The sequence below is a fragment of the Cryptomeria japonica genome, unplaced genomic scaffold (assembly GCF_030272615.1).
Source record: "Cryptomeria japonica unplaced genomic scaffold, Sugi_1.0 HiC_scaffold_42, whole genome shotgun sequence".
Classification (NCBI taxonomy): domain Eukaryota; kingdom Viridiplantae; phylum Streptophyta; class Pinopsida; order Cupressales; family Cupressaceae; genus Cryptomeria; species Cryptomeria japonica.
Genome location: NW_026728864.1, coordinates 78,805 through 92,500, shown reverse-complemented (window position 1 = coordinate 92,500; position 13,696 = coordinate 78,805). Strand labels below are relative to the sequence as shown.

Sequence of the window (13,696 nt, the reverse complement as noted above, 5' to 3'; positions counted from 1 at the left end):
CCTTGGCGCGGTGGGCACCATGGCGTGCACGAAGTCGGAGCCCGGTTTGCCCCGGGTGCGCACCCCGCGTGCACCTTCGCCGGGGTGGGCACCTCGGCTGGGTTGCGCGCCCTGGTGCGCACCAAGGAGCGCTCCGAAGTGTGCTCCAAGGTGCGGCGTGCACGAAGTCGGAGCCCGGTTTGCCCCGGGTGCGCACCTCGCGTGCACCTTCGCCGCGGTGGGCACCTTGGCTGGGTTGGGCACCATTGAGCGCTCCGAAGTGTGCTCCAAGGTGCGCACCATGGCCCTCCAAGGTGCGCAGCATGGCGTGCACGAAGTCGGAGCCCGGTTTGCCCCGGGTGCGCACCTCGCGTGCACCTTCGCCAGGGTGGGCACCTCGGTGCGCACACCTTCTCAATGTTTTCTTGCCTTTTCTGGAAATTGGTGAAGGCAGCGCATCAAAGGTGCGCACCTCGGTGTGCTCCGAGGTGCGAACCCGAGAGCGCTCCGAGGTGCCCACGAAGTCGAAAGTCGGGTTAATTGCATTGTTTTCCCCGGGTGCGCTCCGAGGTGCGCAACATCGGTGCGCACCAAGGAGGGCTCCGAAGTGTGCTCCAAGGTGCGCACGATTCGGAGCTCGGTTTGCCCGGGGTGCGCACACCTTGGCTGGGTTGCGCACCCTTTGTGCGCTCCAAGGTGCGCACGAAGTCGGAGCTCGGTTTGCCCCGGGTGCGCACCTTCGCCAGGGTGCGCACCTTGATGCGCACGCCTTGGCTGGGCTGCGCACCTTGGTGGGCGCCATGGTGCGCACCTTTCGTGCGCTCCAAGGTGCGCACGAAGTCGGAGCTCGGTTTGCCCCGGGTGCGCACCTTGGTGGGCGCCATGGTGCACTCCGAGGTGCCCAAGATTGGTGCGCACCAAGGAGCGCTCCGAAGTGCGCTCCAAGGTGCGCAGGTGCGCGCGAAGTCGAAAGTTGGGTTAATTGTCCGGTTTGCCTCGGGTGCGCACCTTGCGTGCACCTTCGCCAGGGTGGGCGCCTTGGTGCGCACACCTTGGCTGGGCTGCGCACCCGGGCGCGCACACCTTGGCACCCGCGTTTCCTTCATTTTAAATTTTTTTTTTTTACAATCTCTCAAGTGGGAAATTCTATAATCTCAACTTTTTTTGCCTTTTCAGGAAACTTTTGAATGGAGCGCATCATTGGTGCGCTCCGAAGTGTGCTCCAAGGTGCGCACCTCTGGTGTGCTCCAAAGCTCTCTCTAGCTGCGTGCACCTGCCCCGGCCGCGCACCCGGCCCCGCCCAGCTTCGCTCACCTGTCCCGGGCGTCTGGTGCGGAACCTTAGAGTAAGAAACATCACCGTGCACCTTGGCCAACGTGCGCGACTCGACCGAGCGCGCACTGGCCGAGGTGCACACCGATTTCACCTGGGTGCGCGCGCAGCACCTCGGGCGCACCGGGGTGCGCGCACAACGCCCGGGTTGCACCGTGGCCTGTGTGCTCGGGGCGCCTCGGGTGCGCGCTCGGTGTCGCCCCCGCGCGCGCGGTAGTGCGGGCAGCGCACCCCGGCCCGGCCCGGCCCCGACGAGAACGCAAACGGGCAAAAGGTTTATTCAAATAGCATTGCGACGCCCGGCGAAAAACTAAAAAAGGGTGCAACACCGGGACTTCCCGGGAGGTCACCCATCCCAGTACTACTCCGGCCCAAGCGCGCTTAACTGCGGAGTTCTGATGGGATCCGGTGCACTAACGCTGGTATGATCGCACCCGTTATGAGCTTGTCGCAGTGTGTACTTAGCAAACCGCGACCCACGTGCGAATCCACCCCGGCCACCCACCCCCGTCGAGGTGCACACCCTCCCTCGCGAAGTGCGCCCCGTTCGCCAAGTGTGAGCCCTGCCCGGGTGCGCGCACCTTGCTAGGGCGTCGGGTGTGCACCCGGCCCGGCCTACGTGCGTGCACCTGGACGGGGCGTCGTGTGCGTGCAGTGTCCCGTCTGCAACGCGGTGCCCACACACCACCTCGGGCGCAACGACCTGCGCTCACATGTGGGCCGAGTGCACCTTGGTGCATGTTCGGGGCGCCTCGGGTGCACGCTCGATCTTGCCCCGGTGCACCAAGGCGCTCGGTTTGCCCCGGGTGCGCACTTGGTGCAAGGTGGGCACCCAAAATAGGGATCAAGCACCAAAACACAAGTTTCGGGATGCAAAATGGGACCCAAGGACCACAAATGCGTTCCAAGACCCATGATGGGTCCACGAGAACAAAAATGTGTTCCGAGACTTAATAAACAAATATTGGGTTTTAGGAGAAGAAACATGCTCTGATGCCCAAAACGAGAATCGACCCCGAAAAGGCCACAGGCCAAAAGTGGGATGCGAGACAAAAAAAAATGGGACCCGAGGACCAAAATTGGGTTCCCAGGTCGAAGACAGGGCAACCGGACAAGAAACGACCTCTAAGGCTCGAAATGAGTCCCGACGACTAAAACTTGACAAGAAGCACCCATCAGGCACCCAACTCGACACCCATGGGATGCCGACCCACCCGGGCTTCCACCTAGCACACCTTGGCACCCACCCACCCTCGCACCCAACCTCGCACCCAACTTAGCACCTTTGAACCCACATTGGCACTCACCCTGACCCTGGCACCTTGGAACCCACATTGGCACTCACCTTGACCCTGGCACCCACCTTTGCACTCACCTTGGGACCCACCCTGGCTCCCACCTCGGCACCCACCCAGACACCCACCTTGGTTCCTTGGCACCCACCTTGGATCCTTGGCACCCACCCCGACACCCACCTTGGCACGCAACTTGGCTACTTGCCACCCACCTTGGCTCCTTGACGCCCACCCCGACAACCACCCCGTGACCTACCCTGGCTAGGGTTGGTGCACACCCACCCTGGTGCCCACCTTGGCACCCACCCCATGACCCACCTTGGCACGCACCTTAGTACCCACCCCGTTACCCACCCTAGGACCCACCCCGTGACCCACCTTGGCCAGGGTGGGTGCCTTGGTGCGCACAACTTGCCTGGGCTGCACACCAGGGCGGGCTCAAGATGGCACCCGCGTTCCGTTTTTTTCACTATCTTTCAAAACGGAAATTTTAAAATCTCGTTTTTTTTTTTTTTTTGCCTTTTCTGGAAATTAGTGAAGGCAGCGCATCAAAGGTGCGCAATGCTGGTGCGAACCCGGGAGCGCTCCGATGTGTGCTCCAAGGTGCGGCGTGCACGAAGTCCGAGCCCGGCTTGCCCCGGGTGCGCACCTCGCGTGCACCTTCGCCGGGGTGAGCACCTTGGCTGGGTTGCGCGCCCTGGTGCGCACCAAGGAGCGCTCTGAAGTGTGCTCCAAGGTGCGGCGTGCACGAAGTCGGAGCTCGGTTTGCCCCGGGTGTGCACCTCGGGTGCGCACCTCGCGTGCACCTTCGCTGCGGTGGGCACCTTGGCTGGGTTGCGCGCCTTGGTGGGCACCATGCAGTGCACGAAGTCGGAGCCCGGTTTGCCCCGGGCGCGCACCTCCGCCAGGGTGGGCACCTTGGTGCGCACAACTTGCCTGGGCTGCGCACCAGGAAGGGCTCAAGATGGCACCCGCGTTCCGTTTTTTTCACTATCTTTCAGAACGGAAATTTTAAAATATCGTTTTTTTTTGCCTTTTCTGGAAATTAGTGAAGGCAGCGCATCAAAGGTGCGCAACGCTGGTGCGAACCTGGGAGCGCTCCGATGTGTGCTCCAAGGTGCGGCGTGCACGAAGTCGGAGCCCGGTTTGCCCCGGGTGCGCCCTGGTGGGCACCATGGTGCGCACCAAGGAGCGCTCCGAAGTGTGCTCCAAGGTGTGGCCTGCACGAAGTCGGAGCCCGGTTTGCCCCGGGCGTGCACCGCGGGTGGGCACCTTGGTGCGCATGCCTTGCCTGGGCTGCGCACCAGGGCGGGCTCAAGATGGCACCCGCGTTCCGTTTTTTTCACTATCTTTCAAAACGGAAATTTTAAAATCTCATTTTTTTTTGCCTTTTCTGGAAATTAGTGAAGGCAGCGCATCAAAGGTGCGCACCTCGCTGCCCACCACGGTGCGCAACGCCGGTGGGCACCCGGGAGTGCTTCGAAGTGTGCTCCAAGGTGCTGCGTGCACGTTGTCGGAGCCCGGTTTGCCCCGGGTGCGCACCTCGCGTGCACCTTCGTCGGGGTGGGCACCTTGGCTGGGTTTGCCCCGGCTGCGCTCCGAAGCGGGGTTATTGGAGCGCCGCCTCTTTTTTTGTCGGAGCGTTTGGTGGGGTTTCTCGCATTGGCTCTTCCCAGGCCCGGTTGCCACCCTGGCGCGCACGAAGTCGGAAGTAGGGTTAATTGCCCGGGTGCGCACCTTTGCCAGGGTGGGCACCTTACCTGGGCTGTGCACCAGGGCGGGCTCAAGATGGCACCCGCGTTCCGTTTTTTTCACTATCTTTCAAAACGGAAATTTTAAAATCTCCTCTTTTTTTTGCCTTTTCTGGAAATTAGTGAAGGCAGCGCATCAAAGGTGCGCACCTCGCTGCCCACCTTGGTGTGCTCTGAGGTGCGCACCCGGGAGCGCTACGAAGTGTGCTCCAAGGTGCGGCGTGCACGTTGTCGGAGCCCGGTTTGCCCCGGGTGCGCACCTCGCCTGCACCTTGGCCGGGGTGGGCACCCTGGCTGGGTTTGCCCAGGGTGCGCTCCGAAGCGGGGTTACTGGAGCGCCCCCTCTTTTTTTGTCAGAGCGTTTGGTGGGGTTTCTCGCATTGGCTCTTCCCAGGCCCGGTTGTTGGGTGCGCTCCCACCCTGGCGCGCGCGAAGTTGGAAGTTGGGTTAATTGCCCGGGCGCGCACCTTCGCCAGGGTGGGCACCTTGGTGCGCACACCTTGGCTGGGCTGCGCACCAGGGCGGGCTCAAGATGGCACCAGCATTCCCTTTTTCTCACTATCTTTCAAAACGGAAATTTTAAAATCTCGTTTTTTTTTGCCTTTTATGGAAATTAGTGAAGGCATCGCATCAAAGGTGCGCACCTCGCTGCCCACCTTGGTGTGCTCCGAGGTGCCCACCACGGTGCGCTCCGAGGTGCCCACCACGGTGCGCAACGCCGGTGCGAACCCGGGAGCGCCCCGATGTGTGCTCCAAGGTGCGGCGTGCACGAAGCCGGACCCCGGTTTGCCCCGGGTGCGCACCTCGCGTGCACCTTGGTGCGCACACCTTGGCTGGGTTGCGCGGCCTGGTGGGCACCATGGTGCGCACCAAGGAGCGCTCCAAAGTGTGCTCCAAGGTGCGGCGTGCACGAAGTCCTAGCCCGGTTTGCCCCGGGTGCGCACCTTCGCCGCGGTGGGCACCATGGCGTGCACGAAGTCGGAGCCCGGTTTGCCCCGGGTGCGCACCTCGCGTGCACCTTCGCCGGGGTGGGCACCTCGGCTGGGTTGCGCGCCCTGGTGCGCACCAAGGAGCGCTCCGAAGTGTGCTCCAAGGTGCGGCGTGCACGAAGTCGGAGCCCGGTTTGCCCCGGGTGCGCACCTTCGCCGCGGTGGGCACCCTGGTGCGCACCATGGCGTGCACGAAGTCGGAGCCCGGTTTGCCCCGGGTGCGCACCTCGCGTGCACCTTCGGCGGGGTTGCGCGCCCTGGTGCGCACCAAGGAGTGCTCCGAAGTGTGCTCCAAGGTGCGGCGTGCACGAAGTCGGAGCCCGGTTTGCCCCGGGTGCGCACCTCGCGTGCACCTTCGGCGGGGTTGCGCGCCCTGGTGGGCACCATGGTGCGCACCAAGGAGCGCTCCGAAGTGTGCTCCAAGGTGCGGCGTGCACGAAGTCGGAGCCCGGTTTGCCCCGGGTGCGCACCTCGCGTGCACCTTCGCCGCGGTGGGCACCATGGCGTGCACGAAGTCGGAGCCCGGTTTGCCCCGGGTGCGCACCTCGCGTGCACCTTCGCCGGGGTGGGCACCTCGGCTGGGTTGCGCGCCCTGGTGCGCACCAAGGAGCGCTCCGAAGTGTGCTCCAAGGTGCGGCGTGCACGAAGTCGGAGCCCGGTTTGCCCCGGGTGCGCACCTCGCGTGCACCTTCGCCGCGGTGGGCACCATGGCGTGCACGAAGTCGGAGCCCGGTTTGCCCCGGGTGCGCACCCCGCGTGCACCTTCGCCGGGGTGGGCACCTCGGCTGGGTTGCGCGCCCTGGTGCGCACCAAGGAGCGCTCCGAAGTGTGCTCCAAGGTGCGGCGTGCACGAAGTCGGAGCCCGGTTTGCCCCGGGTGCGCACCTCGCGTGCACCTTCGCCGCGGTGGGCACCTTGGCTGGGTTGGGCACCATTGAGCGCTCCGAAGTGTGCTCCAAGGTGCGCACCATGGCCCTCCAAGGTGCGCAGCATGGCGTGCACGAAGTCGGAGCCCGGTTTGCCCCGGGTGCGCACCTCGCGTGCACCTTCGCCAGGGTGGGCACCTCGGTGCGCACACCTTCTCAATGTTTTCTTGCCTTTTCTGGAAATTGGTGAAGGCAGCGCATCAAAGGTGCGCACCTCGGTGTGCTCCGAGGTGCGAACCCGAGAGCGCTCCGAGGTGCCCACGAAGTCGAAAGTCGGGTTAATTGCATTGTTTTCCCCGGGTGCGCTCCGAGGTGCGCAACATCGGTGCGCACCAAGGAGGGCTCCGAAGTGTGCTCCAAGGTGCGCACGATTCGGAGCTCGGTTTGCCCGGGGTGCGCACACCTTGGCTGGGTTGCGCACCCTTTGTGCGCTCCAAGGTGCGCACGAAGTCGGAGCTCGGTTTGCCCCGGGTGCGCACCTTCGCCAGGGTGCGCACCTTGATGCGCACGCCTTGGCTGGGCTGCGCACCTTGGTGGGCGCCATGGTGCGCACCTTTCGTGCGCTCCAAGGTGCGCACGAAGTCGGAGCTCGGTTTGCCCCGGGTGCGCACCTTGGTGGGCGCCATGGTGCACTCCGAGGTGCCCAAGATTGGTGCGCACCAAGGAGCGCTCCGAAGTGCGCTCCAAGGTGCGCAGGTGCGCGCGAAGTCGAAAGTTGGGTTAATTGTCCGGTTTGCCTCGGGTGCGCACCTTGCGTGCACCTTCGCCAGGGTGGGCGCCTTGGTGCGCACACCTTGGCTGGGCTGCGCACCCGGGCGCGCACACCTTGGCACCCGCGTTTCCTTCATTTTAAATTTTTTTTTTTTACAATCTCTCAAGTGGGAAATTCTATAATCTCAACTTTTTTTGCCTTTTCAGGAAACTTTTGAATGGAGCGCATCATTGGTGCGCTCCGAAGTGTGCTCCAAGGTGCGCACCTCTGGTGTGCTCCAAAGCTCTCTCCAGCTGCGTGCACCTGCCCCGGCCGCGCACCCGGCCCCGCCCAGCTTCGCTCACCTGTCCCGGGCGTCTGGTGCGGAACCTTAGAGTAAGAAACATCACCGTGCACCTTGGCCAACGTGCGCGACTCGACCGAGCGCGCACTGGCCGAGGTGCACACCGATTTCACCTGGGTGCGCGCGCAGCACCTCGGGCGCACCGGGGTGCGCGCACAACGCCCGGGTTGCACCGTGGCCTGTGTGCTCGGGGCGCCTCGGGTGCGCGCTCGGTGTCGCCCCCGCGCGCGCGGTAGTGCGGGCAGCGCACCCCGGCCCGGCCCGGCCCCGACGAGAACGCAAACGGGCAAAAGGTTTATTCAAATAGCATTGCGACGCCCGGCGAAAAACTAAGAAAGGGTGCAACACCGGGACTTCCCGGGAGGTCACCCATCCCAGTACTACTCCGGCCCAAGCGCGCTTAACTGCGGAGTTCTGATGGGATCCGGTGCACTAACGCTGGTATGATCGCACCCGTTATGAGCTTGTCGCAGTGTGTACTTAGCAAACCGCGACCCACGTGCGAATCCACCCCGGCCACCCACCCCCGTCGAGGTGCACACCCTCCCTCGCGAAGTGCGCCCCGTTCGCCAAGTGTGAGCCCTGCCCGGGTGCGCGCACCTTGCTAGGGCGTCGGGTGTGCACCCGGCCCGGCCTACGTGCGTGCACCTGGACGGGGCGTCGTGTGCGTGCAGTGTCCCGTCTGCAACGCGGTGCCCACACACCACCTCGGGCGCAACGACCTGCGCTCACATGTGGGCCGAGTGCACCTTGGTGCATGTTCGGGGCGCCTCGGGTGCACGCTCGATCTTGCCCCGGTGCACCAAGGCGCTCGGTTTGCCCCGGGTGCGCACTTGGTGCAAGGTGGGCACCCAAAATAGGGATCAAGCACCAAAACACAAGTTTCGGGATGCAAAATGGGACCCAAGGACCACAAATGCGTTCCAAGACCCATGATGGGTCCACGAGAACAAAAATGTGTTCCGAGACTTAATAAACAAATATTGGGTTTTAGGAGAAGAAACATGCTCTGATGCCCAAAACGAGAATCGACCCCGAAAAGGCCACAGGCCAAAAGTGGGATGCGAGACAAAAAAAAATGGGACCCGAGGACCAAAATTGGGTTCCCAGGTCGAAGACAGGGCAACCGGACAAGAAACGACCTCTAAGGCTCGAAATGAGTCCCGACGACTAAAACTTGACAAGAAGCACCCATCAGGCACCCAACTCGACACCCATGGGATGCCGACCCACCCGGGCTTCCACCTAGCACACCTTGGCACCCACCCACCCTCGCACCCAACCTCGCACCCAACTTAGCACCTTTGAACCCACATTGGCACTCACCCTGACCCTGGCACCTTGGAACCCACATTGGCACTCACCTTGACCCTGGCACCCACCTTTGCACTCACCTTGGGACCCACCCTGGCTCCCACCTCGGCACCCACCCAGACACCCACCTTGGTTCCTTGGCACCCACCTTGGATCCTTGGCACCCACCCCGACACCCACCTTGGCACGCAACTTGGCTACTTGCCACCCACCTTGGCTCCTTGACGCCCACCCCGACAACCACCCCGTGACCTACCCTGGCTAGGGTTGGTGCACACCCACCCTGGTGCCCACCTTGGCACCCACCCCATGACCCACCTTGGCACGCACCTTAGTACCCACCCCGTTACCCACCCTAGGACCCACCCCGTGACCCACCTTGGCCAGGGTGGGTGCCTTGGTGCGCACAACTTGCCTGGGCTGCACACCAGGGCGGGCTCAAGATGGCACCCGCGTTCCGTTTTTTTCACTATCTTTCAAAACGGAAATTTTAAAATCTCGTTTTTTTTTTTTTTTTGCCTTTTCTGGAAATTAGTGAAGGCAGCGCATCAAAGGTGCGCAATGCTGGTGCGAACCCGGGAGCGCTCCGATGTGTGCTCCAAGGTGCGGCGTGCACGAAGTCCGAGCCCGGCTTGCCCCGGGTGCGCACCTCGCGTGCACCTTCGCCGGGGTGAGCACCTTGGCTGGGTTGCGCGCCCTGGTGCGCACCAAGGAGCGCTCTGAAGTGTGCTCCAAGGTGCGGCGTGCACGAAGTCGGAGCTCGGTTTGCCCCGGGTGTGCACCTCGGGTGCGCACCTCGCGTGCACCTTCGCTGCGGTGGGCACCTTGGCTGGGTTGCGCGCCTTGGTGGGCACCATGCAGTGCACGAAGTCGGAGCCCGGTTTGCCCCGGGCGCGCACCTCCGCCAGGGTGGGCACCTTGGTGCGCACAACTTGCCTGGGCTGCGCACCAGGAAGGGCTCAAGATGGCACCCGCGTTCCGTTTTTTTCACTATCTTTCAGAACGGAAATTTTAAAATATCGTTTTTTTTTGCCTTTTCTGGAAATTAGTGAAGGCAGCGCATCAAAGGTGCGCAACGCTGGTGCGAACCTGGGAGCGCTCCGATGTGTGCTCCAAGGTGCGGCGTGCACGAAGTCGGAGCCCGGTTTGCCCCGGGTGCGCCCTGGTGGGCACCATGGTGCGCACCAAGGAGCGCTCCGAAGTGTGCTCCAAGGTGCGGCCTGCACGAAGTCGGAGCCCGGTTTGCCCCGGGCGTGCACCGCGGGTGGGCACCTTGGTGCGCATGCCTTGCCTGGGCTGCGCACCAGGGCGGGCTCAAGATGGCACCCGCGTTCCGTTTTTTTCACTATCTTTCAAAACGGAAATTTTAAAATCTCATTTTTTTTTGCCTTTTCTGGAAATTAGTGAAGGCAGCGCATCAAAGGTGCGCACCTCGCTGCCCACCACGGTGCGCAACGCCGGTGGGCACCCGGGAGTGCTTCGAAGTGTGCTCCAAGGTGCTGCGTGCACGTTGTCGGAGCCCGGTTTGCCCCGGGTGCGCACCTCGCGTGCACCTTCGTCGGGGTGGGCACCTTGGCTGGGTTTGCCCCGGCTGCGCTCCGAAGCGGGGTTATTGGAGCGCCGCCTCTTTTTTTGTCGGAGCGTTTGGTGGGGTTTCTCGCATTGGCTCTTCCCAGGCCCGGTTGCCACCCTGGCGCGCACGAAGTCGGAAGTAGGGTTAATTGCCCGGGTGCGCACCTTTGCCAGGGTGGGCACCTTACCTGGGCTGTGCACCAGGGCGGGCTCAAGATGGCACCCGCGTTCCGTTTTTTTCACTATCTTTCAAAACGGAAATTTTAAAATCTCCTCTTTTTTTTGCCTTTTCTGGAAATTAGTGAAGGCAGCGCATCAAAGGTGCGCACCTCGCTGCCCACCTTGGTGTGCTCTGAGGTGCGCACCCGGGAGCGCTACGAAGTGTGCTCCAAGGTGCGGCGTGCACGTTGTCGGAGCCCGGTTTGCCCCGGGTGCGCACCTCGCCTGCACCTTGGCCGGGGTGGGCACCCTGGCTGGGTTTGCCCAGGGTGCGCTCCGAAGCGGGGTTACTGGAGCGCCCCCTCTTTTTTTGTCAGAGCGTTTGGTGGGGTTTCTCGCATTGGCTCTTCCCAGGCCCGGTTGTTGGGTGCGCTCCCACCCTGGCGCGCGCGAAGTTGGAAGTTGGGTTAATTGCCCGGGCGCGCACCTTCGCCAGGGTGGGCACCTTGGTGCGCACACCTTGGCTGGGCTGCGCACCAGGGCGGGCTCAAGATGGCACCAGCATTCCCTTTTTCTCACTATCTTTCAAAACGGAAATTTTAAAATCTCGTTTTTTTTTGCCTTTTATGGAAATTAGTGAAGGCATCGCATCAAAGGTGCGCACCTCGCTGCCCACCTTGGTGTGCTCCGAGGTGCCCACCACGGTGCGCTCCGAGGTGCCCACCACGGTGCGCAACGCCGGTGCGAACCCGGGAGCGCCCCGATGTGTGCTCCAAGGTGCGGCGTGCACGAAGCCGGACCCCGGTTTGCCCCGGGTGCGCACCTCGCGTGCACCTTGGTGCGCACACCTTGGCTGGGTTGCGCGGCCTGGTGGGCACCATGGTGCGCACCAAGGAGCGCTCCAAAGTGTGCTCCAAGGTGCGGCGTGCACGAAGTCCTAGCCCGGTTTGCCCCGGGTGCGCACCTTCGCCGCGGTGGGCACCATGGCGTGCACGAAGTCGGAGCCCGGTTTGCCCCGGGTGCGCACCTCGCGTGCACCTTCGCCGGGGTGGGCACCTCGGCTGGGTTGCGCGCCCTGGTGCGCACCAAGGAGCGCTCCGAAGTGTGCTCCAAGGTGCGGCGTGCACGAAGTCGGAGCCCGGTTTGCCCCGGGTGCGCACCTTCGCCGCGGTGGGCACCCTGGTGCGCACCATGGCGTGCACGAAGTCGGAGCCCGGTTTGCCCCGGGTGCGCACCTCGCGTGCACCTTCGGCGGGGTTGCGCGCCCTGGTGCGCACCAAGGAGCGCTCCGAAGTGTGCTCCAAGGTGCGGCGTGCACGAAGTCGGAGCCCGGTTTGCCCCGGGTGCGCACCTCGCGTGCACCTTCGGCGGGGTTGCGCGCCCTGGTGGGCACCATGGTGCGCACCAAGGAGCGCTCCGAAGTGTACTCCAAGGTGCGGCGTGCACGAAGTCGGAGCCCGGTTTGCCCCGGGTGCGCACCTCGCGTGCACCTTCGCCGCGGTGGGCACCATGGCGTGCACGAAGTCGGAGCCCGGTTTGCCCCGGGTGCGCACCTCGCGTGCACCTTCGCCGGGGTGGGCACCTCGGCTGGGTTGCGCGCCCTGGTGCGCACCAAGGAGCGCTCCGAAGTGTGCTCCAAGGTGCGGCGTGCACGAAGTCGGAGCCCGGTTTGCCCCGGGTGCGCACCTCGCGTGCACCTTCGCCGCGGTGGGCACCATGGCGTGCACGAAGTCGGAGCCCGGTTTGCCCCGGGTGCGCACCCCGCGTGCACCTTCGCCGGGGTGGGCACCTCGGCTGGGTTGCGCGCCCTGGTGCGCACCAAGGAGCGCTCCGAAGTGTGCTCCAAGGTGCGGCGTGCACGAAGTCGGAGCCCGGTTTGCCCCGGGTGCGCACCTCGCGTGCACCTTCGCCGCGGTGGGCACCTTGGCTGGGTTGGGCACCATTGAGCGCTCCGAAGTGTGCTCCAAGGTGCGCACCATGGCCCTCCAAGGTGCGCAGCATGGCGTGCACGAAGTCGGAGCCCGGTTTGCCCCGGGTGCGCACCTCGCGTGCACCTTCGCCAGGGTGGGCACCTCGGTGCGCACACCTTCTCAATGTTTTCTTGCCTTTTCTGGAAATTGGTGAAGGCAGCGCATCAAAGGTGCGCACCTCGGTGTGCTCCGAGGTGCGAACCCGAGAGCGCTCCGAGGTGCCCACGAAGTCGAAAGTCGGGTTAATTGCATTGTTTTCCCCGGGTGCGCTCCGAGGTGCGCAACATCGGTGCGCACCAAGGAGGGCTCCGAAGTGTGCTCCAAGGTGCGCACGATTCGGAGCTCGGTTTGCCCGGGGTGCGCACACCTTGGCTGGGTTGCGCACCCTTTGTGCGCTCCAAGGTGCGCACGAAGTCGGAGCTCGGTTTGCCCCGGGTGCGCACCTTCGCCAGGGTGCGCACCTTGATGCGCACGCCTTGGCTGGGCTGCGCACCTTGGTGGGCGCCATGGTGCGCACCTTTCGTGCGCTCCAAGGTGCGCACGAAGTCGGAGCTCGGTTTGCCCCGGGTGCGCACCTTGGTGGGCGCCATGGTGCACTCCGAGGTGCCCAAGATTGGTGCGCACCAAGGAGCGCTCCGAAGTGCGCTCCAAGGTGCGCAGGTGCGCGCGAAGTCGAAAGTTGGGTTAATTGTCCGGTTTGCCTCGGGTGCGCACCTTGCGTGCACCTTCGCCAGGGTGGGCGCCTTGGTGCGCACACCTTGGCTGGGCTGCGCACCCGGGCGCGCACACCTTGGCACCCGCGTTTCCTTCATTTTAAATTTTTTTTTTTTACAATCTCTCAAGTGGGAAATTCTATAATCTCAACTTTTTTTGCCTTTTCAGGAAACTTTTGAATGGAGCGCATCATTGGTGCGCTCCGAAGTGTGCTCCAAGGTGCGCACCTCTGGTGTGCTCCAAAGCTCTCTCCAGCTGCGTGCACCTGCCCCGGCCGCGCACCCGGCCCCGCCCAGCTTCGCTCACCTGTCCCGGGCGTCTGGTGCGGAACCTTAGAGTAAGAAACATCACCGTGCACCTTGGCCAACGTGCGCGACTCGACCGAGCGCGCACTGGCCGAGGTGCACACCGATTTCACCTGGGTGCGCGCGCAGCACCTCGGGCGCACCGGGGTGCGCGCACAACGCCCGGGTTGCACCGTGGCCTGTGTGCTCGGGGCGCCTCGGGTGCGCGCTCGGTGTCGCCCCCGCGCGCGCGGTAGTGCGGGCAGCGCACCCCGGCCCGGCCCGGCCCCGACGAGAACGCAAACGGGCAAAAGGTTTATTCAAATAGCATTGCGACGCCCGGCGAAAAACTAAGAA

General features: G+C 63.8%; 2 non-coding genes across 2 annotated transcripts; both read right to left on the bottom strand.

Annotated features, from left to right (window-relative positions):
* Nucleotides 1-1,628: 1,628 nt before the first annotated feature.
* LOC131862325 (5S ribosomal RNA) lies at nt 1,629-1,747 on the bottom strand. Its single transcript, XR_009361341.1, has one exon. It is a non-coding gene; the product is annotated as a 5S ribosomal RNA (ribosomal RNA).
* Nucleotides 1,748-7,662: 5,915 nt separating this feature from the next.
* LOC131862314 (5S ribosomal RNA) lies at nt 7,663-7,781 on the bottom strand. The gene has a single exon (XR_009361330.1). It is a non-coding gene; the product is annotated as a 5S ribosomal RNA (ribosomal RNA).
* Nucleotides 7,782-13,696: the final 5,915 nt, after the last annotated feature.